We start from the raw sequence: 24121 nt of genomic DNA, 5'->3' as shown, positions 1-24121 counted from the left end.
TCGTTAAGGGTAGGGATGATTGCATGGAGTAGCCCCCACCCCCATCAAAGTTTTAGCCTTGGAAATCCAGCCTGTCTTGTGATTACCTTTTCTTGTTTCAGTGGGTTAATTGACATGAACCTTAAATTTATACACTGGATGCGTCCCATTGTTTTAACTAAATATGATGGAGGAGGCTGCAAAGTTGTACACAAAAGGAGAAAAAGAAGAACCTTCTCTTTACCTCTGTCTTCAGAGAGCATAGCATCTTCCTTGGGATGGGTATCTGGCCAGTGATTAAGGACTATTCTAATGTTGAAAAACTGAAGTTCCTGAAGCAGGTTAGACATAGTCTTTTTTCAGATCGTGTACATTTTCTCACGCACAAAGGGACGTTTGTCCTGGGTATGGATAAACTGTAAGATGAAGACATGTGGGGGGTTGGGGGGTGACAGGCAAAGAGAAAGGTTCAGTTAAACAAAAGACAGGAGATAAAGTCCTTGCCTTTTAATGTCTTTGAACTGAGAACACAGTCTGCATTTTAGCACAGAGAACAAGGCTACAGTGTAAGTAACTGGTTTTTGCATTAGGCTCTCCCCGGAGGTAGCAGAAAAATATCATGTCTCTGCATGAAATGTGAATGTGAAATCTACCAGAAAGAAATATTTATGACCATTTCATGCTTGATTAGGCTTGGATGACATCTGTTAGCAGACAGGAGCTGGACAAAGAGAGAGACGCTCAGGGGCAAATGTTAACGGAGTTGTTTAGATGATGCGAGGGCAGAGGCGTCCATTTACTGCCAGGCAAAACACAGGAACTGTGTTAGCCACAGTGCAGCTGACAAGCACCAGTGGGATGGGGTTCCTGCAAAGTGAGTCGATGAACACTCACATGCAGCTGTCGATATTCACTGTGCTGCCTCAGTTTATATCTGAATCCCTTAACATCTGGGTAGCCGGCATCTTAATAAAGTTACATAAACATGGCATACGGGTATATGGAAGCCCTCTTCACTTTTTATATGGAAGCCCTCTTCACTTTCCCCCAGTGAGTTTCCAACCCTGCCCCACTTCTCAGTGGAAGAATCCATTAAGTTCACAGGGTTATCCCATTCCATTCTCCCACCCAAGTTCTTATCTTAAGGGTTTTGTTTTGTTTGTTTTTTAACTTTTTAAATGGAGACCCCTTGATTCTAACTTAAATAACCATGGCTTTAACCAGCACAAAACTTTGCCTAAAATGAAAAGACAAAAATAGTTTTCCAGAACATATTATCTGTCATTAAACGTGAAGTGGGCAGTGTTTGTCTCAGCCGTGGCTCTTTGGAGTGCAAGGATGAAGTCGGTTAGTTCTTTCTGGTTCTTTTCCCAGCCTCTTTTCCTGTAACTTCTCTCTGTCTGGAATGCTGATGGGAAATGTTATTTTGTTTTTGTTTGCAGCAGGTCTGTTGTTTTGATTTTGTCTGAGTGGTATGGAAAACAGTAGTCACTTAGAGTGGGTGTTTTGTGTACCGGCCATTTGGCCGTTGCACATATATTTCTCATGCTTATTACATGATGACAAGGGAACCAAAAAGACACGAGTTTCCAGCTGAATTTTTTCTTTCCACTTTAATAATAGTGAAAAAAGAAAAGAAAAGAAAAACAACGTTAATAGATTTAGCAGTTTGATGGTATTCAACAATGCGATAGCTGATTTTGGTTTCACTCCCTTTTTTTCAAAGACCTTTTTGATTGTGGTGAGGAATGTATTTAGAGGAAGGTCAATTCAATGCACAGATCAGTTTCTATAACAAGCTGTATGTGGATAGCATTTCACATTTTGCATAGAGTTGTGAAATGTAATTTAAGTAGGGAAAATGCATAAAAGGGATAATAAACAATTTTAACATTCCTGTGATTAGTTTGAGGTACTCCCCCCCTTTTGGGCCACATATACCAAAACCTTTACCAATACATGTATTTTAATTAAAATGACTTAAGATGAAATTTGGATGAAAACCCAGAACACAGATCTCAGAGAATAAGTTCAGGCTGATCATCGGCTCTGCAGGGCCATGCCTTATCTGAAAGTCACCTCAGCATGAAGGTGCATCTTGCAAGAGGGTAGAAGTTAGTGCTCTAAGTAAGTAATTTTTGGTGTAATACAAAAATATAAAGTGGAAATGATGATTAATTTTTCAATTTCTCTATGCAGATATCCAATCATTGTACCCATAGACCGCCAAAGGCACCCATTAAAGATTTAAAAATGCAAGAGGAAGGTAGAATCCAAAAGATGAGATTTGGGATTAAATAATGTAAAATTACTGCAGGGCAACAGTGAAGCTCTTCTTCCCACAGTAAGAGATTTTCTCAGACCCTTTGGAGAGCCACTTAAAATACTGATGTGACCTACGCAGTGTGTCCTAGCCATGGCATTAAGCAAATTATGTATAAGTGATAAAAGTAAGGCCTTTTTTTTTTTTTTTTTTTTTTTTTTTTTTTTTGGCTTTCAGATAGTAACTCATACATAATAATAAACAACAACAAAGTGCCAGAGAGTAAGAGGGAACTCACACACTCTTTCTAATGCTTTAAATATTACCTCTGATTAAAGGGTTCCTTGGCAACTTACACCCATATATGCTGTGTCTTCCTGGAGGTTTTCCATTTTAGCTGGGAAAATGCAGTGTTCTAGGGTCGCCTGTGTATGTACACCGTGATTTTCTTCAAATCAAGGGAACTTTTATAATCCTAGAAGAAGGAGACCTCTCCGCCTCAGTATATAAAAGCTGTCAGGAAGGTCCACCCGGGTTTCTCCGAGCTCCGCCGCGCTCTTTATCACTCTGCTCAGCCCCACATAATAACATCTTCATCTGAGATTGCCATGGCACAGGGGAGCTGCATTTGTTGATCAAATTTGGCTGGCTAACACTGTGATCTCCTATCCTGAAGTGCGGAGATGTGCCTGGAATATGTAAGTGCAAAGCTGGCCTCCTGATTGATTGATTCTGCCTGTCACAGAACAAGATAACCGGATCAGTAAATACCCTGTGCATTCACCATCATCTCCACAATCAAAAGTGAGGGCATCATGGGGCTGGAAAACACTGGGGCATGATGGGAATGCACACATTTCTGAAGGATTGTCAGGAACACATACACAGACACACATCCCCACAAGCACAAAGAAAAGGAAATGCTTTGTGTATGGCTTCTTACAAGGGAGCCACGTAAAAGAAAAGTATTTTCTGTGTGCTTAGAATGCTTCCTGGTTGTAAACCTGGAGTTTATTTTGCAACTGTCATCTTGGTGGTGTTGGACATTTGTCATAAAAAGTTGTTATTTGAGTGCTGTTTACAAAGGAGATTGAGAATGTGATTAGGGGGCCAGAACTGGTAAGAGGTCAGTCATGGTCTCCAGCACAAAGGGAGCATTTTCCCAAGACTTGCTACCTATTAAAATAAACTTTTTGTTGAAACAGATGGGCCAAACACATGTAAACAAATTGTTTAAACTTTTACTAAATTCCCAGGGAATTCCTTTGAAAAGTAGCACAAGGTTGCCAGATTGGGTGTTTAATTATACAGAGTTCAAAAGAAGTTGAAAGAAAGGAATTGTGTGAATGTTGGGGAGATGGTGCTGCTGGCAGGTCAGCCTGGGTCACACATAATGGCGCCAGGATGGTCTCCCTAATGGCTCTTGTCACCATCTTCGTTAAGTTGTCAATTTTCTGTTTGTTTCTTCCTCCCATGAGATATTAAGTTCCTGGGAGACGGGCATCATGTATTCCTGTCTCCATGCCCCTGTTTTCCTGGAAGGTGACCCTGTATGTGATATCCAAGATGTGGCAACTAAGTAAAGGTGGGGCCAGATGTTGGGCTTTCTTAAATACATCCCAATTTATTCTTCTCCTGAGATGTAATCGGGCTCCAGAATTTGAGTGGCATTCTAACTTAGTCCCTTTGGGGAAAACGTAATAATTTCCCTTGTATCAGGCAGTTCACAGGCCCTCTTCAGTCTTGTGCTCTCCTACAGAGTGGAAGATGGACAACAGATGCTAAGACATGTTGCTTATTTTACTACTAGCCACACAAAGTTATTTGATAATGCTGCTGCCTATTTTGCCACATCATCCACTGACAGGTGGAGCCCTGTTCCCTGGCTATGGACTCTGCACAAACTTGTAAGTGGCTCATAGCAGGCTGTGTGGACCTGTTTTCTTGGATGCCTCTGGGGTGGGTGATGTCTAGACCATTCTAGCAGAGGCATTTCTTACTTTTCCCCTTCTGTTTTATTTGGCTCAAATCAGTGCCTACCCACTTCAGATCCTATAGTTTGGCCCATGGGGGCCGCCCCTGTGGCACATTTAAGCAAGGTAGGGCTTAGAAGCAACCATGAAGTCAAGAGACACGGGTCTCTAAAAAGAGGTCCCTCCTGTGGAAGGTGTGCATGAGCTAAGGGCTCAGTGGAGAGTCTTGCATGTTGAAACCAGTACTCATACTTAAGAAAGAATTATTGCCATGTGTGAGATGTCTGGTTAGTCCTTTGTGACTTAGTTATTTTTTATTTCAAATGATTAAAAATGCCTTTTGGCAGAATTGGCCTCCTTTCTTAATTTTCTGAACATAAAGCTTAAATGAGTTTAATGTTCTTGAGGAAAAAAAAAAAAAAAGGAAGTAAGGTACTCATGATCTCTGAGAGACTGTTCTAAGAAACAGGTTTTGATTTTTTTCTTTCTTTCTTTTTTTTCAAAAGCCAAGAGTGACATTCCCCTTCATTTTGGCAAAAGCTCTTCCTAGTAACGTTGTATAAAGTCATTCACTTCTCAGGGTGTGTTTTATTTCCTTTCCTTCCCTTTCAGGAAAGAGAACGTGTTTTATTGGATATTTTTGTTCCAGTCCTTGTTTCCATTATTTTTGCCAAAATTCATGGGAGTTCACTTTCCATTTGAATGCCTGAAATATTCCTTGAAGAATTTGCATTTGGGGACAGCTAGGGAAACAGCTATGCAAATTGATTTAGTGGTTTTAGTTACCACTATCATTGTATTTACTGAGAATTTTAGAGGCAAATAATTTCATGGGGAGGGCTCACTGAAGTCTTAAGTTCAAAGGAATTTCCTTTGCTCAGGCTTGTGTGATATTGTCCCTTAGTTTCCAAGGGAAGGGACAAAGTTTCAGTCTTAATTCATTTCAAGAAAGAAATGGTGAATAGATTTGTTATCTGGAGACAAAAACAAGTCCCTAAGAGTGCAATCCCCTGTGTGTGAAGCAGCCTTGGCTAAAAGGCTGTGAATAGACTCAGTATTGATGTTTGTCTTGGGAGTTAATGATAGTTGTTTTATCAGTGTTGACTGATCCTAGTCAAGAGTGTTTTCTGCTATGGAGTGAATGGTGCCTTCGGCCCTTTAAATGCAGCAATCAAGGTTCTTTAGGACAACATTCTGGTGTATATATTGGCCTTATGTGGAAAAGTAACCCCTTGAACCAAGCCAGTGAAGCTATACTCTGTTTCTAAATCAGACCTAAGGATTTCTTTATTTGGGGCTAACTGATGGAACAGGCTTTATCTTCTGTCTGGGGAGAATTTTACAGATAGATCCAGACTGGGTCTGGCAGCCACTGGGCTCTTGATCTTCCCATGGCCCTAGAGAGAAGACACAGCCCCTTTTGGGCACTCTGGGCTGATGCTGAACTCTTCCATTGTCTTGGGTGAGATTTGGAAAACTTGCTTATGAGCAAGAGTGCCCGGGGTCATTGCAGATTCTGCTGCTCCAGACCTTGAGCCTTGTTTTATTGTTGTCCTTGTTTTCTTTGTTGTCTGGCCTCTGTGGCCAGGCTGACATACTTTGTGCATTACTTGGAATTTTACATATCTGAACGATGAACTAAACTGAAAACAAAGATTTGCCATCGTTTCCTGGCTCCTTATGAAATCGGAGAAAACAAAGTAAGTTTCAGCATGAGTACCCCATAGTAGGCCACCCCTATTCATAAATGACCAAATTCCTTGATGATGCTGGGAAATTCCGGGCCTGAACAGTTGCTCTGCCAGTGTTAACAAATTTTCATGGCTAGAGGAAGGCTTTTTATATAGATCATAGCCTGTTTGCCCCATGTTTCAGTCACCTGAGTCCTAGGCCAATCATCAGTTGTCCACTTCACGTCTCAAACAGATGCTAAGGGATAAGATGAGAAGATAGGTGTGGCAGCCTTGAAACTCCATTTTCCAAGTTCCCAGGAAGGATGTGCACTCTTGTAAGTTTTGCCGTTGTCTTCTTCATCCAGTCCTTTCAAGTGTTTAACATCTCTTTAGCCTATAAATCATTGCTACCTTAGTTTTTCACTGAAGGCTCTGTTTAAGACATCCCATAGGTGTGCTGGGGACACAAACAACTGTTTAGCACCTTCATCTTTTCTAAGTTAGGAAGTGCTCCTTTTGGGTTTCAGTTTGTGCAAAGGATTATAGACTTGGCTGAAACATCCACTTGGGTTTTTTCTTTTCTGTTGGTGTGTACCTTAACAGGGAGGACATTGTATTAGGATGGTGCTCCAAAGAGTGATGCCACATGAAACCAGAATGATGTGTGCCACCATGAAGGCTTTTATGAAATGTTAAAAAGCGAAAAGAGAGGAATCTGCCGGAAGTGGAAGTAGCCTGTGTCCGAAGCATCAGTTCACAATGTCTCATGTCTGACCCCAGTCTAGGACCCTAATTAAATAGCAGAGTGTGGATTACAGGGGCATTGCATTCCACGTGAAGCCTTTGGGGTTCTTTACCATCTTTACCTTTGACTGGAGAATATAGTGGATAAGTCTAAAGTTGATTTGTTTCCTAAGTTCTCTAATATAGTGGAACACATACATACACACACATACACACACACACACACACACACACACAGAGAGAGAGAGAGAGAGAGAGAGAGAGAGAGAGAGAGAGAGAGAGAGAGAGAGAGAGAGAGGAGGGTCTCTTTTCCTTATAGCTCGATGGCTTTAAACAACTTCTTAAAGATCTAAGAAGAGACCCAAAGAAAATAGGAGAATTCGGGAATGTACATGGATGGGTGGATCAGTAATTAACTGTCAGCTGTCAGAAGCCTGTGGCTCGCTCTGTCCCCTCTGACTGACGATGCCCTCAGTGGTTGTAGCTGGAGCACTTCCTTTGCTCACACTCTCACACCACTATCTCAGCTCCTGGCAAAGTGCAGCCACCTCACCAGGCCACCATGCTGTTTATCATTAAATGAAGTTACAGTACAGGGATTTTGCTTTCAATTTACCTCCTGTCATTGGGAGTAAATCCCATCAAGAGGGAAACTTTGCTTATCCCATTCTCTGCTGTCTCTCTAAAGGCCTGCTACATAGTAAGAACTCAATGTTTACTGGGCATAGGCAGGTGTTCCCTAATCTTGTACTATTCTAACACCTACCACCTTAATGGGATTGGTTTCTCTCTTACCTAAACCAGAACTTCTGAAAGACTCTATTGATAATCCCATCCCAGAAGAGATGTCACAAACAAAGGCTGTGAGAAGCAATGGTCAATCAGAATTCCAGACTAGTATTTAGTTGCATTTGTCCTGGTGTTTTGGCCAGGTTTCAGTTAGCTAAGCATCTCTCATACCCTGTAATTTAGTATATTGTTTCAGCTTCCCAAATAATGGCTTGCTAATGGTAAATGTTGTTTAACTTTCTGATTCAGAGTAGCTACCTGTTCAGCAGAATTTTTAAAATTGCAAGTGATGATTGAAGGCAGGTTAAAAAGCACTTAGGGAACATTTGGCTGCATGTTTGGCGTCGACTTGAATCAGCCCATGACTGTCATTATTCTTTTTGAATCTGAATGTACACCATAGGAAGAGGCTCTCCTTTCGCTGGTTCAAAAATAAAACTCTTCTTTACCGAGCAGGGGTCTTCCTTTTTAGATAAACACAGTACTCTAACTTCCAGGTACTCTAACTTGGAAGTTGCCTCAGTTTCTCCCTTTGCTCTCAACTAAGGGCTCTCCTAACTGTTGAGTTTTAAATATATGTCTAATTCTTGTGACTACTCATCCATTCCGTTGGTACCCATTTCCAATGTTGAATCCTTTAGATCTCTACCCATTGACTGCAGCCGTTAAAACATGATTCTCTATGAACCACAATTCAGATTGCATGTTTCCTCACTTCCTGTTTCATGCTAAAGTGAGTATGACTCCCATTGCTGGTGTGCAGGACAGGAGGTGGATTCAGGGTGCTTTCTTTCTTTCCTAGGCATTTCTCAGCCCACAGAATCCGTGCCTTTCCAAAGTCATTCTGGGCTACTTTTCTCACTTGCCTGGGCTGTAGAAAGTGGTAGCACTTGCATTGAGTCCTACCAGGCCTGGTAGCCTTCTAGTTTGTTAGAGATTACTAAATATTCTAAGGCAGGGAATTTTGGAAGCCAAGCTTGGGTGACACATCTTCATTCTACATTTTCTTAGACCTTTTAAAAAAGGTCAGCTAAACTAAGTCAGAAACCCACAAAGCCCATGGTGGTTTCCCTTTGTTCAGGCTCTACAGTCTACCTGAATGTCTTTACAGCCTGCTGTGAATACAGACTGGGGCATGCGTGAGTGTGGGCATGTGCTTGAAGTGTGTCCCTTTTCACCTTCCACCTAGTTCTGAGACAGATCTTGCCTTGTTCCCTGCTCTGTAACATACTAAGTAGCTGATCTGTCAGCTCCCAGGGCTTTTCTTATCTGCCCCCCATCTTGCCACAGAAGCACTGGGTTTATGGACACCTGCTACCATGGCTTCATATGTGTACTGGGGATTCAGGAACAAGTGCTTTATCCACTGAGCTATCTGCCTAGCCCCTTTATAACCTACACTTGAGTATCTATAACATTTCTTAGGCCCGCCTTCCTCTTTAGTCTTCATGGGACCATAGGACTCAGTGGCTTCTAACCACCCCCGCCCCACCACTCAGAATAGAATTAATCAACATTGACATGAGTTGAGTCAGACTATGTTCAGTCACCATTGTGTGTGTGTATATAAGGCAGTTTTGGTCACTGGTAGAGCGTGGGTATAAGGCAGTTGTCTCCTAGGATTATGCCAGTTAGTGGACTTGTAGCTTGTGAGTTTGTGTAAATGCCCTTCATGTCATCCACACAGCCACCTAGCAGTGCGTTTCTCAGAATATATCTCTGTGGTTAAGCCATGTGTGACCTCATTTGGATAGCAACATCCTCCATGTAGGTTAGTTTCCACAGCTGTGAAATTTGGGGGCTGATTTCTCAAGCCTCTTTCTGGCTTCCATAGTCTAGAGGGGAGCTGCCTGTGCAGTGGGGGAGTGTTCCCCTCTGTACAGGAGCCAGTGAGCACTTGAAATGTGGCAAGAGTAAGGCGTTAAGGAGTTGATCTTAATAGAAGTGTAATTAATTTAAATGTGATTTGTAAGACATGGTCAGTTGTTTTTAATTGGGATAGCCAAGTTCTGGCATTCTTTGGAATTAAATAGGAATACATTTTTATTTAATGCTCATTGAAGTTTTTTTTTATTTTTTATTTTTTGGAGGGTGTTTTTGTTTGTTTCTGAGGGTGTGTGTGTGTATGTGTATGTGTGTGTGTGTGTGTGTGTGTATGACTTTCTTTTAATTTAATTTTTGGAGTTGTTTTTGTTTGGTTTTTAAATGAGTTTCCACTGTGTAACACGTGTTAGCCTTGGATTCTTCATCCTCCTGTCTCAGCTTTTCAAGTGCTTGGGTTATATATTTGCTTTGTGCTTGATTCTTACAAACCGCCCAGGACTTTCACTGCAGTCTGGGTCAGTGAGACAAGCGCTTGCTGAGCCATCGTGAGTTTGAATCCCAGAATCCTCATCAATAAGCAAGACATGACAGTGTCATCTTGTAGTCCCAACATAAAGTAGACAGGGACAGTTGGATCCCTGGCACTCACTAGCCAGTCAATATAGATTAATGCTAAATTTCAGGCCTGTGAGAAACCCTCTCTCAAGGGGAAAAAAATCAGGAAAGACACCTGTATTAGTTACTTTTTATTGCTGTGATAAAACATCATGACAAAGACAACCTATAAAAGGGTTTATTTGGGGGCATATGGCTCAAGAGAATCAGCCCATCGTGAGAGGGAATTATGGCAGCAGGTGGCAGACATGGCGGATGGAACAGCTGAGGGCGTACATCTCAGACCACAAAGAGGAAGCAGAGAGAACTCTCTCAAAATGGATTTTTTTTTGACACCTGTGCCCAAGACACACTTCTTCCAACAAGGCCAGACCCCTAATCCTCCCCAAACAGCCACCAACTGGGGACCAAGTATTCAGATGCCTGATAATATGGAGGCATCTCTTTCACACAACCAAAATACCCTAGATTGTCCTTTGACCCCCACACATGTGCATGAGCACTCGTATGCCCCCTGGCACATATGTACCCCTCCACAATACATACATGTACACAAACTTGCTTTTTAGAATCCCCGATTGAAATGAACACTTGCTGCAAATTCCCCAGCTTCTAATCACCCTGTTCTATTTTCCGTCATACCTGGCATTTAGTATTTTCCATTGAACATAGAGCCAGAGTCATGGCCACTTTCCTCAGGGAGTGCAAATCCTCTACTGCTTTTACTCATAGGTCCCCAGCATCAGCCTGCTGTGGAGGTGCATTTTCTGAGAAAGCTCCAATAGGCCTATCTTGAGGAATATCTCTCTCTCTCTCTCTCTCTCTCTCTCTCTCTCTCTCTCTCTCTCTCGTACACACACACACACACACACACACACACACACACACACACACACACGCCAGTGTCAATTGAAAACCAGCCGGGTGGCAAGCGCTGCACAATGTAGTGGGAATAGAGCCGCCTTCGGCCCTTTGGGTGATTGGGGACACAGTAGAGATATTGTGAAATTACCTTTTTTATTGGTTCTTGAGCCTTCCGCGGTAAATGCCTCTTCTTGAAGGAAGCGAAGAGAATCCGTGTGTGCAGCTTGAACTTGGGACGAGTGTGTGACAGTTCTCCTCAGTCTATAATTTAGCAGAGTTAGAGCTTGAATGTTTCTTGCATTGGGCTAATTTCCCTTGTGAGCATCATTATGTTAATCAGCTGCCTTTCTCTTGCTTGTGTTTACTGTGATTTCACTGTTTCAGTAATAGAGTCTTAACTGTTTTATTGCATTTTGAGATAACATCTTTGGAAAAGCCATCCTGTGGCTCTTGCTATCTCTTTCATTTTGTTTTCTGCCCCCTGCCAGGTCAGAAATGGCATATTGGTAAAGCCACGCTATGTTTTAAGAACCAACAGTTGAAATATCATAGACAGAGCAGCCACAGATCAACTTGTCTCTGCCCTACCTCATCTTTCCCAATCAGGGTTGTATGTCATCAAAGAAAATGGGTTGTTCCTGCAAAATCCTCCATGAGAAAAGTCACTGTGGGTCTCCTTCGTGAAATCAGGCAGGTCCGGAACCACCTCCTCTGCATCAGGACTCACTTGGTGTTACATGCTAACTTTAGCTGATTTCCTCTGGCCCTCCCTGGTTAGAGAAAATAACTTGTTGGCATTTCCCTTGTAACAACCGCCATATACTTGAAGGTAGTTATTAAGTTACCCTGTCTTCTCTTTGTCAGGCTAAACCATCATAACCCTTTTAACCTTTCCTCGAAGGCACCGTTTTTCTAGCCACTTCTTCATTTTGCTTGCCTTTCTGTGCATTCTCCCCAGCCTCTGAAAACATGGGGAAAGGTGACCCTCACCCACTCGTGGGTTTCTGCAGGTCAGCAGCCCCCAGCCGACTGTTCCTGTTGGATCTTGGTGTATTTTTTTTTCCTGGCTCACCTTTCCAGCTGTGAGTTGTGTGGGGTTGTGAGCACACTTAGATTTGTTTTAGAGTTTCATCTGTGGGCTAGCTAGGGATTTAAAAGCCAGTCTACGTTGCACCAAATGAGCAAAGATTTCATGATGCAGGGGGGATGAAGGATGGCTGGACAACTGGAAGGCTGGTGTTCTTGCCTTAGGTTTGCCTCCCATTCACAGAGTGACCTTAGGCAGAGCCCTGAGGGTCAAGGGCATTACCCGTATTTAACAAATGGGGAAGCAGTAACTTCTAAATAGTAAGAAAGTGTGCTGGAGAAGAACAGGGTGGGAGAGTGGTTCCTAGAGTCTGTGCAGGGCAGGGAGAACAGGAAAAGAGGAGGCAGTTAAGGGGCCAAAAGAGAGCTAAACCTGGTTCCCACAGCACTGCAGTGAAGTTACTGTCTACTGCAGTCTGTGGCACAGTCCCTCATGACTGCCAGTGTAAGGAATCCCCATGCCCAGAAACAACTTATATCTGACAGCATAGAACTGGACACTTGCTCATGACCACTGTACTTGTGTCACACTGTGCCCCATAAATAAACATAAATGTCACCTCTCCATTAAAACTGTTAATGTTGTATAACCTAAATTCTTCCCCTTTCAGCTCCTGTCAGGTTGAGTGACTTGCTTGAATTCTGCTATTCCTGGGGCACAGGTGAGGGGGGATATTTCTGTTTGCATTTTAAGAGCAGCCTTTTTAAGGAATCCACTTATTCCTACCACCCTTCTCAGTTTGTTGGTATTATTTTAGTGAGGCTGTTGAGGAAATGGAGGCATTTATTTCGGGCGTGGGGGTCATTTCTGGGTGCTGTCCCCCCACCCCCCCTTTTCAGTCTTATCAGCAGTCTCCTGAGCTCAGTGTTCGTAAGTCTCCCAAAATGTGTTTGGACATCTCTCTGCTTGGTTGTTCTGTCACCATTCTGCTGAGGGGCCAGAGCCAGGCTCACACCCCTACCTGAAGCCACATGGTGTCATTGAATTAAAGATGGCTGGATTTGTAAACTCATTTTTATTTGCCCCCCCCCTCAAATTCTTGGAACCAGCTAGTCTTTCCTTATGCTAGACTGGAGAACTGGCCTGTCTCATCCTGTTTCAGGGCTGCCCCGTATTCCCGTTTCTGCTTTGCATGGGAAGCTTCCTGTGACACTGGGAGGGAGGGAAGGAGGGAGGGAGACAGAGAGAGAGAGAGAGAGAGAGAGAGAGAGAGAGAGAGAGAGAGAGAGCATGCAGAGAGCATCCCCAGCAAAGGCTTGGAGTGCTGCCCTCCAACTCTTTGCAACTGAGCAGGGAACAACTGCTTCTTGGAGCAAAGAGGTGACAGCTTGTCACATCTCTAAATCAAAGGTCTGTTGATTGACTTACAGAGTACAGGTGGCACAAACAATTGTTGCAATTGTTGATGCTGTTCAGCCCGAGTGACCATTGCAATGAGGTACTCAGTGGTACACTGTTCATCACACAAGCCATAGGTCCTGTGTGGACAGTGAGCCTGGACTGAGATGCACCCTAAGGGAAAATGCTGGGCCTTTTCCATATTCTCTCTCAATGCTGGAGATGAACCCCCTGGGTCTTAGTGTTCTGGCCATGTCCTCCACCACTGAGCTACAGCTGGTACACTCAGTTTTAAACACCTTATAGACTCAGTGTTTTAAGACTTACAAAGCATCTCATCATCACTCTGATACTAACTTTGCATGACAGTGCCAGAGCTGTAGCAGTACTCTCCTGTAAGTATAGATTGGATATAATGTCTTCAGCATCCATATCACCCGTTTGGTTTTACTATTTTAAACGTGGTGGTTAAATTTTTCATTTGTGTACTTGGCTCATGCTGAGCTTTTCTGGGATGATGGATAATCAAGGCTGCCACACTGAGGTTCATTTCAATTGAACTTGAGGACTGCTTAGCTCCTGTGGCATTTCCGGTCTCTCCTCCTTTCATACACTGAATTTGCTGCTAGACTCGATACCATAACTACAACACAGATTTAGACCAAGGCACACCTGTGTTTTGGGACCAGCTCTTTACTTATGGACATCAATCTATGTCTAGAACCACCCAAATGTGAGTTTCCTCACGTACAGACACCACGTGACTGTTTCCCCGACCCCACCGTGGGCAGGTGTGGGGATTAAGCCATAGTTTTCTATTGATATTTTAAGACATCTTGTTGTAGTGATTGAATAATTATATTTTACCCCAATTAATGAAGGAATATTACTGTTTTGAAATTTTATTGTGAATGTAAAACAGAAACCCACCTCTTGGCTTCTATTGCAGTAGGCTTGCCAGCTTAGCAATAATGAAATTGTGGTCGCCAACATGCAGGAAGAGCACCCTGCCAGGCTGTTTGCTTTCCAGGAATTACCTCAGTTGATCTTGACTAACAATTCCAAAAGCCAAGCCTGCTCACCTTTGATTAATAACTGCAGCAACTAAGGCCCAGAGAGGTGAGGTGACTTGTCCAGAGTCAAAAACCAAGAAGGTGGTCCATCCAGCCAGGTGTCGAGTATGACTCAAGGGTCATAGAGTGTTCATAGTGTCCTGTTCTTTCAAGTGTTATCCACCTGTGAGAACAATCACAAGATAAAAGGACTAATAGCAAACAGATACTTGTAGGAGGCGAGGCTTTTGCTGGAATCTAATTTGTGGGTTTATTGTATATGCCTCCAGTATGTCCTCTTAAAACATTTCCCTCTTTTCACCTTTCAGTGTGTAGAAATGGATACTGTCTTTACCTTTGAGCCTTGGCTGGTCTTAATTTCAACACAGAAGAAAAATTAAGTTTTAGTGGTCCATTATGCAGCCTAGTGAGCACAACTAATAATTATTAAAAGAGTAGATTCTAAACACACACACACACACAAATATAACAGGTGATGGATGTGCCAACTGGCTTGATTTAATCTTTCTATATATGTATACATATACCAAGCTATCTATATATACCCCATAAGTACATACAGTCCTTATAGGGTAATTTAAAGAAAAAGAATGTAAAGGGGAAATAGAAATTCCCAGGTAAAATTCTATAGGAATTAAACTGGGTTACACAATATCTAAACAACAATAAACGTTTTGCTATCCAGGGCCTTGTCTTAGCTGTACATTGTCAATACAACCCTAGTACCCTGTGTCCCCAGTGCATATAGAAAGGGCTCAATAAATGTTATTTATTAATGTTTATTGCTGTACTTCTGGAAAGAAAAGCACACTGTGCTTAAGGCTGTCTCTCAGAACATGAGATGGTCAGCATTGTGATGTGCACATGGTAACTCATCGTACGTGACTGCTTCTTAGAATAAGCAGCTTGATTCCTGTAAAGCTTTGGGTGGATTAATTTTTGTTGGGCTGGAATCCACCTCTTCGCCTGATGTGCCCCACCTACACCCCAGCAGATACAGTGGGCTTGTTCACCGATGTCTATCTTTCTTTGTTGTTCCATGTTTAACCAAGAGGATTAGAAGGCATTGATGTAGTGTTTTCTTTTCAAACTAGGCCCTAATACCTCAGTGGGGTGGGGATCCATGGGTCGTGGTGGTGGCAGGAGTCTGTGGTCAAAGTTCAAAGCTGTTATGTCATTTAGAAAAGTTAAATGCCCCCTGTGCACTTGAGTTCTAGCCTAAAACCATAAGGAATAAGTCTCATCCAGCCTGGAAATGTCCCTGAAGATTCTTGACGTCATCAGTGAAGGTGCAGGTTGATGAAAGATGAACTGCTCCATTGTGGCAATAGTGTTCTAGTCACTTCTATCCACTGTTCCTGGCCTGTGCCCACGCTCTCCAGTCTGATCTCTGCTCTGGAGAGCTGAGTAGGTGGGGAGTCTTGGGTGTGGGGAGGTACCTCGACCAGACCCAAGGTCATGGCCAGATCCACCTCTGTGCCTTTAACTGGTGGGTCCACAGGGATCAGAACATGCTTATCTAAATAGGGACAACAACTGTAAACACCCAGTCTCAAAGTTCAGCCCTCTACTTCTAGATGTTGCAGAGTGGGGCTGTGGGAGCTGGTAACAAGGAGTGCCTATTGTGGGCCTGGGTGGAGAGGGGGCCACAATATTTACAGAGGACAGTAGAGTCGTTAGGAAGGAAGTGCAGTGCTTGGACACACCAGGAATATTGTTGCAGCTAGATAAATGGGGAATGGTATCACAGCTCTTCAGTCTGCAGGTACAAGGGTAAAGACCCTCTGTGGAACATGGCCCTGGAAATCTTCCATTACCTCATTGCTAGTTTAGCAGAAAGGAAATGGATCTCCAAGAGCTGTTACTTCAGATCAGCATGTTCCAGAGCTGGGCACTGAGATGGGTCTGCCTGTCCCTACTGTACACTCAGCTGCCTTGTATCTCACAGACCTTGCTCAGCTCTCCTCTTATAGGACCCAGTCATACCCTGTGCCGTCTCTCACACATTGCTCCTCCATTGCTACAGTTGTGAAACGTGCAGCTCACAGTTCCAGTCACAATTTCTGTGGAGTCTACTCAGGAATGCTTCAACAAGTTTTGACTCTGGGACTCTTGAGTTGATAGCCAGAATGTCAGTCAGTCCTGACATCTTCTCTAAGCTCAGTGACTTTTGGGTGACTTCAGTTGATTGAATTTATTAGACTGAGGAGAAGAGCCCATTGAGAATGTTGTTTCCTGCCATGCTACCCTGTCTCAGCATGGCTGTTTGTGTCAGCAAGGCCACACAGCAATCTCTGTCTCCTCAAGGAGAGCCTCCATCCCCTTTTTGAAGGGACTTAGCTGAGTAGACAAGGCACAACAAGCAACATCTCTGACTTCCTCTGGTTATGAACTAAAAACTGCACTTGCAAATTTCCTTCTGCCATACAACATAGTACAGTGAGTTGAATGCTATCCCCTCATGCTCATATTTCCTGCATCATCACTGGTCACTGGACTAGTTGCCATAGATTCCATTATTGGATTTCTCTTCTGCTTCCTGGAGGAAAGACAGTAGAAGTTGGAGCTAGAAGGCTCTGGATGGTTATGGTAGGGGAGAATCAAGATAGAATGAGTAACAGCTGAGGAGTGTGGTAAGAGATGCATGAGCTGCAGTCCAGTGTCTAGAGCTAGCCTCCATGAATTTACGGGCTGGCCTCACTATAATTCTAGTCATTGGAGGCCGAGGCTGGTGAATCAAGGATTCAAGGCCAGCATGAACCCAAATGACCACGTCCTATTTTAATACAGGTGATGAAGAATATATATGAATGTTCATCAACTATACCATAAGTCTGTTGCTACTAGTATTCCTCAGCTTAGATCACTACTTACTTTGTAGGTACATAAAAAAATAAGGGCAGCTTCTGGGCAGTGATGGTGCACTTCAATCCCAGTACTTGGGAGGCAGAAGCAGATGGATCTTGGAGGCCAGCCTGGTTTACAGAGCAAGTTCTAAGACAGCCAGGGCTACACAGAGAAATCAATCCTCTTTGCCGTCTGGGAGAGTAGAGGCAACCAAAATGGTAGGTTCTGGAGATAGCAAGCTGTAGAAGGTAGCTAGAGAGCCTAAAGCCCATAATTCTGTTATAAATCCTGTTATAATAAAGATGACTATCTTTTGCTCTGTACAACAGCAGGGGAGTAAAGGCTTCTAAGCAAGCATTTCACATAGGCAGTAGACTAAAGGAAGTGCAGCTTTGAAAAGCTGGACTGCCTATTTGTGCCCCTCAGTATAGTGCATACATGGCCACATCTTCGGCCTTGACATTTTCTTCTGCATGTTCTTCCCAAATGGTCCCTTTTCCACCATCTTCATATTAAAGTAGAAAGGAGCAAAGGTGAGCTTTGGGGTCTTTGTCTACATAAACAAAATAAGCAGAGCGCACAATACCCCTGTCCTTTTTCTCCATATTCACATTCTCCTTCCACCCGTTTCCTTTTCCTCTTCTTGAACAAGATTGTCTTCCAGTGATATTCTGGGTACTAATGTATATACTAGGAATAGCTGCCTATTTAATATAATAAAATATGGAGCAGAAAACATATACTCATGTTATAGTCCGTGCAAAGGCTTGGATATACTACTCAAGTCACAAGTCACATTCAAGCCCTCTGGTCCAAATTTTCCTATTTCATGCTTTGGGCATTGAGGTTAAAACAGTCATGTGTGCTAGGCAGAGAAATAAACCCAGCTGGGATCCATACAAAGACAAATATTGTAGGCGGAGTTTTCTGTTCCCACAGCCAACTCCCAAATAACCTCACAGAGACTTCTCTTACTTATGGTAGCTCAGATGATAGCTTAGGCTTGTCCCACTAGCTCTTATATCTTGAATCCACCAATTTCTGTTAATTTGCCTTCTGCCTCATGGCTTTATTACCTTTTATTCTGCCCAGGCTGTTTTTTCCTGCTTCCTTTGTGTGGGGCTGGCGACTGCACCTTTCCTCTTGCCAGCATCCTCTGTGCCTGGAAATCCTGCCTAACTATTGGCCTATCAGATTTTATTAAACCAGTCATGGTGACATATCTCTACACAGTGTAATCAAATGTCTCTCAGCACAGTACCCTGATCTATTGAGGAAACTAGCTTGTATGTTGCCAGGAACTGTAAAACATAGAGCCTGTTCTTGGCCGGCTGTCACCTTGTCCATTTCTCCCATTGCTATTCCACATCATTCATAACCCAGTGCTTCTCTGAGAAGCTAAACTAGAAAGATACAGTGCTGGGAGATGACTTAGTAGCTAAGAATACTTGTTAAGCAAGTATGAGGACCTGAGCTGGAATCCCCAGCAACTACATTAAAAAGCTGAATGCGGCCTAGTATGTCTTTAACTCTAGCACTTGGAATGGCCATAGGGAAACACAGGAGGGTCAGTGGGCCTGGCTAGCTGGAGGTTCAGTGGGAGATCCTGTTTCAGGGGAATGAGATGACGAGACGGATAAAACAAGATGCCCAATGCCTCTGGCCTCCACACACATGGCCCCTAACTCCATTCCCTGTACACATATGTCCTCACTTCATAAAACACCAGAAAAGGAGAAAGAAGGAAGGAAAGATGGATCTGTGAGACTTATCAAGATTCAGAAAAACTGTCCTTCGAGGACAGAACTAAAAGGGTGGTGTGGGAGGCGGTAAGAAGCTAAACCAAACTACTATCGTGGAAAGTTGTTAACAATGAACCAGAAGAGTACCACATTACAAATGATATTATAATCAGCTTGTGTAAAGTTTCATACTTGAAAATAAACATAGGTCAGCCTTCATTGGAATGGAAACCTAGCTCATTAAATTATAGTACTCTTTTTTTTTTTTTCAACAAGGGAAGGGAAAGCATAGTAATAATATCAAGTAATGGTTCCTGTAGAGACTGTAAAAGTTAGACATGTATATATTGGGAAGCTGAACAATGCACTGACAGTTGAGGATTCATTTCACTCACAGAGATCAAAAGGGTCTCTATGGATAAGGTACATATTGCGTTTCAGGAGTGTTCTCTTTTTTCCCTCCTGCCAGACTGTCTGTAACTTATCTCAAGTGCCGTGGTAAAAAGAGAAGTGGTGAGTAGATGCAAAAGTGTAATAGATATATTTTAGGGATAGAATATGAACTGCCTTCCTAAATGCACATCAGAAGTAGAACTTATTCCAATTGAGTGGGTTTAGTGATATGATTTCCCATATTAAATCCTAATTATTCTTTCAGAGAAAAAAGTCTTTTGCCCATCGCACTGCATCCCTCTTGTACCATCCCTGTCTCTGGGGCTTGTTGATTTTGCCATCTTAATCCTAGCCTGCGAGTTGCTATGGAAATGGGATGAGCAGAAGGGGTAAAGAGAGTCTAAAAATGAGAGCCAATGTCAAGCAATGCCTTGGCGTTGGCCAACCCATGTCCTGCTTAGGAATAGATGGCACTCTGTAAATATCCAGATATGAATTACTTTTCAGAATTTGATCCTGATCAGATGTGGTCCCGAGTTTCTCTTGTCCCTTCTGGTCTATGGAGTACAACAGGAAGGTTGTTTGAGACCAGGGGCTCAAGGCCAGCCTTGGCAGCATCTCCAAAAAGGAGTGAAAAAGAGGCGAGGAAGGGAAGGGAAGAGTGAAGGAAAGAATGAAGAGTGTGGTTCAAAGTGATTAAGATGCCTCAGTCATGTAGGACTAAATAATTTTCATCTTTGGATGTTTGTATTTTAATAAAGTCTCTTGGCTGATTGTATGGGTGAATGATTTTCAATTCTCTTATTCCCTTCACTTCACTTAAAAAAAACAGAAAGAAAGAAAGAAAGAAAGAAAGAAAGAAGGGAGGGAGGGAGGGAGGGAGGGAGGGAGGGAGGGAGGGAGGGAGAAAAGAGAAAAGAGAAAAGAGAAAAAAAGAAAAGAGAAAAGAGAAAAGAGAAAAGAGAAAAGAAAAACACTGGAAACCCGCATTGATCCCATGGAAGTTTTTATTTTTAAGTTTTTATTGTATGTATGTCTAAGTGTTTTAAACGCCTGCACATGTGTTTACATTGCCACATGGTGCAGTGTCAGGAATGACAGATAGTGTTAGATCCCAGGAATTGGAATTACAAAAGTTATGAGCCCCCTTGTTGGTGCTGGGAATTGAACTCAGGTCCTCTGGAAGAGAGGCCAATGCTCTTAATTGCTCAGCCATCTCTCCACACCTTGATTGCATATTTGGATAAAAATGGACTTGTGATTTGTGATTGAATTTTGTTTAGGACAGCTGTGATTTTTTTTTCATGAATTAGACAAAAGCATAATAGAGTAGTAAGGAGCCGCCTACAGCTGTGTGTATGGAATGCCATGTATGCCCCATCCTGATAACACAAAATACAGGAATTATTATTTTTTTTTTTACCCAAAAAAACACCTTCTGTTGTTTTGGCACTTTGATATAATCTCACAGAATTTTCATAAATTGTGGTCTGCAATGTAACAACTCCTGCTTAACAGAGAGAAACTGAGGCTGGCATTCATAATGTAATTGCTGGAGAAACAAGTGCTAGTTCAGTGGATAATGCTCTTGTAGCAGACTTGAGAACTGGTAGTTGGATACCCAAATCTCTTGTGAGAGCTCAGGAGGTCTGGTGGGTGACTGCAATCCCAGCATTCAAGAGGCAGGGTGGCTAGCTAGATGTGCCAGAATTTGTGAGCTTCAGGTCCAGTGAAAAGCCCTACCTATTTAAGATAAAATATAGAGAATGGTGGAAGAAGACAGCTCATGTCAGTGTGGGGCCTACACACATGCAGGGCCCCATACATTCACAAACATATGTGAATATGGAACCACATGTACATATTTCATTTCATACGTGTACGCAAAAATCATCTATAAATGTTTGTTAAAGGATAGAAAGCTTCCTTCGTGTACTGCAGTACTCCTGTTAGTCAGGGACCTTTAGTATGTCCTTAGAAATAAGCAGGGCAAGGAAAACAAAACGTAAGAAAAATAAAAATTGTGCCTAAGAATAAGATTGACTATTTTTAAATTTTTGAGACCTCTATGTTTTCTTTCATAGTAGCCACTGGTGTTCCTAATGGATTTTATATTTTTATTTATTTTTAATGCTTTTTATGAATCATAAAAAGTAGACCTGGGTTTCAAAGGTCTGCCTTGCAAATATTTCCATCTCTTTTTTTGCATAATTTTTTAGTCACATTATATTTTAATATAATTTTATTGCACTAGCTATTTCTGTATGGCTGATGAGGATTTTGTAATTATATTTGGCAAGGCATTCTCACTTCTGAAATGATTTCTTTTTATTAAAAAAAAAATTTAAGAATAAGCCAGGCATGGTGGGCACACCTGTAATCCCAGCATTGGGGATGCTACACCCTGGAGGCTAGCCTGGGTGATGATAGCAAAGGCTAGTCTCAGTCTAAAAACATTGAGTAAATTTTAATAAAACAACCAAAGGAAAGATTTTAAGTTACCATAAGTAAGGCTAGAGTCTTAGGGGGCTTGAGTGCCTTTACATAATTATCCCTTGTTTGTTCAGACAATGCTCATAGACAGAAATGAATAAAACCAGAAAAAAAAATAAACCCTTATTTCAGATAAGTTACAGGCTGTGGAGGAAGATGAATATGAAATGGGTTAGAAAATTGTCATGCTTGTCCTTAAACAGTGGAACTGCTAGGGGACAGAAGTGTTAAGATACAAGGGACAGAGGGTGGAGTGAAGAGACTGTGAGAACCAGAGGTGGTTCTCCAAGGAAACAGTGTCACCCCGACACCACAGGAGTGATGCATGTATGAACTCACAGAGACGGTGACAGCACACACAGGACTGACACAGGTTTCAAGCCAGACAATATCCCAGTGTGGAGAGGGGGAAGTGGACACAAATCCCCACTCATAACCAAGAAGCCTTTTGCAGGGCTACACAGCTGGAGAGTCTCTCACCCCCCCCCCCACCCAGGAGAAAGGGATCCCAGCAGCCCAGGGATCCCATGTGTTCACATGCAAAGAATGTCATTCATAGTAGAGAGCACAGCCCATACATGAGAAAACAATTACGAGGACCCCTCAGTGGCAGGACCTTAATGGTTGTGTCCCCTGAGGTGAAGGCAGAGCCACAGAGGATAAATTCCTTCTTTTGATAGTGGTGGGCTTTCATTCTCTGGCTTGGAGCCCCTTCCCATTGCTGTGGAGGAGAGTTCTGTTTATTTTATGGTGTTGGTCATCACTCACGAGCCCCACCCATGACAAGGCAATTGCTCACCACTGAACCTCATCCCCAGCCCTTGTTTTTCTAAACAGGGTCTTGGACCTCCAGTGGCATGATCAATTAGATCTTGATAATTACATGAGACAGACAGGAGGTCGTTATGTAGCCAAGGCTGTCCTCACCACCTTGATCCAGTCCCCTCAGCTCTCCCACAGTATAAGTATATTCTACCACACCTAGCCAAAGAAGGGATTTTGAGGGACTTGCAGAAATGCAAAGAAAGGGTTATATACACGTACACACACACACACACACACACACACACACACACACACACACACGCACACACACACACAGAGGACTGTGGTTAGTAGATCCAGGGTTACACAGAGACCTCTACAATAGTTAAGGCTGCTTATCATGGCTCCAGTGCCCAGCAATGCAGGCACCTAGAATACTTGCATTTTGAAACTGGAACATAAAGGGACTGCCACCAGTAAAGCCAGACAGGTAATTACCTGGCTTGCTTGGTGTCAGCAGGTAGAGTCCGGGTCACTGGTGGTGATGGATGGCTGTGCATTGTACCCTAGTAGTGATCAGAGAAGGAACATCCTAAAGCCAACTGGGAATCAAGACAAAGAGGCTTTTCTCTGTTTTGCCTCTCCTTAGTATTACAGCCAAAATATCATTTCCATGCTGTAGCCACAATGCATGATGCAGGCATTCCCCGCTGCTCATCACAAAGCTACTCTCTTGTTAGGTAGGCCGTTCCTCACATTTGACACATTTCAGACTCCAAGTGTCTGAAGTTGGAGGAAACAAGAGTAGATTGTAGAGCCCAGTAGATCTTTTGAGTTGAAAATGTGACTATGGGGAGGGTTGTTTCTAAAATCCTCCTTCTGGTGGAGGTTCAGGGATGTATGTTTTTATTTTGTATTTGCCCAAGCATCATTTTTACGTTAACTGACATTGCTTTCTGTTTTATATGCTCTTCCTGATGATGACACCCCAGCCTCAGAAGCAGCCCTGTTTCCCTGGAAAGTATCCAGAGTGACCTGGCTCCATGTGTATGTGCTATCGAGGGCATATGGAGAAAATGGCCACTATGGCTAAGTAATTTTTAATATAAAGAGGTCCATGTTTGGGCATTGAAATTAATTTTCCTTATCTCACCATACAAATAGTCACTGAGGCTTGTTTGATTTATTAACCCGGGATGGTTCAGTGGCACTAAAAACAGAGGACGAGAAGACACCACCTTTACATGGCATCATCAGTCACAAAGCATCATCGTGAAGAGGCTGCTTCCCCAGCCTCTGAGTCTGTGATGCTCCTCTGTTCTCCTGCTGCTGGAGACAGCAGGCATGTCCATAGCTTCTGGCTTGTACTTATTTCCTAGGAAGTTGCTTCAAACATCCATTCAGCCGTTCCTTGCAGGCTTTATAGAAAGGAATTTTTAACATGTGAATATAATCCTCCTTTAAAGGTGAGTTACCAACTGGGAGGAAATGTTGTTAAATTCCATCTTCAAAAGGACCTGCACACAGACTAGTTAAAGATCCCTGGAAACACTGAAGTAATGAGACAACTGATCTCAGTTCATAGATGGCAAAAGACATGAACAGCTGTTTACCAAGATGCTATACTAAATGCCAGTGAACATATAAAAGTCATAGTTA

At 42.7% G+C, this 24121-nt stretch overlaps 1 protein-coding gene across 4 annotated transcripts in view; it reads left to right on the top strand.

The window, feature by feature from the left end:
* Foxp1 (forkhead box P1) overlaps positions 1–24121 on the top strand; it is a 228855-nt gene that overhangs the window by 24620 nt on the left and 180114 nt on the right. The window lies entirely within an intron of this gene.

This window comes from Phodopus roborovskii, unplaced genomic scaffold (assembly GCF_943737965.1).
Source record: "Phodopus roborovskii unplaced genomic scaffold, PHOROB, whole genome shotgun sequence".
NCBI lineage: Eukaryota > Metazoa > Chordata > Mammalia > Rodentia > Cricetidae > Phodopus > Phodopus roborovskii.
This window is presented reverse-complemented; position numbering and strand designations above follow the sequence as displayed.